Genomic DNA, 1,306 nt, shown 5'->3' on the forward strand with positions numbered 1-1,306 from the left:
TGCTCATTTATGAGTTACTGAGAAATCTGGTTATGGTTAATCATGAGTTTTTTTTATATATGATACGCGTGTGTGGAAAACATGTGTTTGATGCCAATTTTTTATAAAACAGCTCAGTGAATTGGTTTATGAGCATGTGATCTGTTGGTGGCTTAACAACATTACAATGTGTGATCTGTTGGTGGCTTAGCAAAAATGTTATTGAAGTTATTTTGTGAACTGGTTTCAATTAAAATGTATATTCTGTATTTGTAGTTATGAAGACATGAAGTGAGTTTGAAAAGGGAGTCTTGGACTTTGGTGGTGAACTGGTGGTGGAGGGAGTTTTCGACTTTGGTGGTGGACTGGTCCTCTGCTGGAAATGAAGTTGCAGTGGCTGTAGCTGCAGCTGCTGCACTCAGTCTTTCTATTTCTATTTTGCAACTTTGGAGTTTGGGTATTTGGGTATTCTTCATTCGCAAGTGTGCTGGTTGTAATTGAGTTATTCTTGACTTATTCATTTCATTCTGAACGTGGTGGAGTCTGTAACCACTTCATTTCATTTTGAACTTTTGATTATGTAACTTTGCAAGTGCCCAGGTCTGTAACAACTTTTGTGCCTTTGAAGGCTTGAACTTTTGAAGTTTTGATTATGTAAACTTGTCTTTTTCTGTCAAAGACCGGTTTGGGCCCGAAAATCATCAAGGCCGGGTTGGGCTCGAAAATCATCAAGGACCGGCCCGTTTCTACCCGGTCCGGGCCTTCCCGGTTCCTAACTTTGAAATGTAAAGTTTGGGCCCGAACCGTTTATTTCGGGCTCGGTCCCGGGCCCTATGAAACTCCTACCGGGCTGGGCCCGTGCCCAGGCCTACCATCAACCTCCCCTTTAAAAATTTTACAGTTGGCCAATTGATCTACCCGTTGTTGTGTAATGCGTATGAAAGAAAAGGATAATCTTGAGTTTTGATTAGGAAGCAAGAAGCCAAATGACATTTTTGTTATCCTTGTTCTTGGTAGTTTTCTTAGTGAAATGTTCTAACATTCAAATAAACAAAGTACATATGTACTGCGCGCCCTAAAGCATTCAAATTAATTTAGAGACTTATTGTACGAATTGCTCTCAAATTATAATATGTACGTAAAGCCCTATATTTTAAGCAGTCATGTATCGCATTTGAGAACTATATATTTTAGCGGACTAGCAAAGCTCGAACTTCATGCACTACTAGCATATGCCTTATAGAGCACTTTAATTTTTCTGTATCTTTTGCTCTAGAGAATATGGATAACCGTATCAAAAAGTCATTAGGTACGGTGCAGCCACGAA

The sequence above is a fragment of the Rosa rugosa genome, chromosome 2 (assembly GCF_958449725.1).
Source record: "Rosa rugosa chromosome 2, drRosRugo1.1, whole genome shotgun sequence".
NCBI lineage: Eukaryota > Viridiplantae > Streptophyta > Magnoliopsida > Rosales > Rosaceae > Rosa > Rosa rugosa.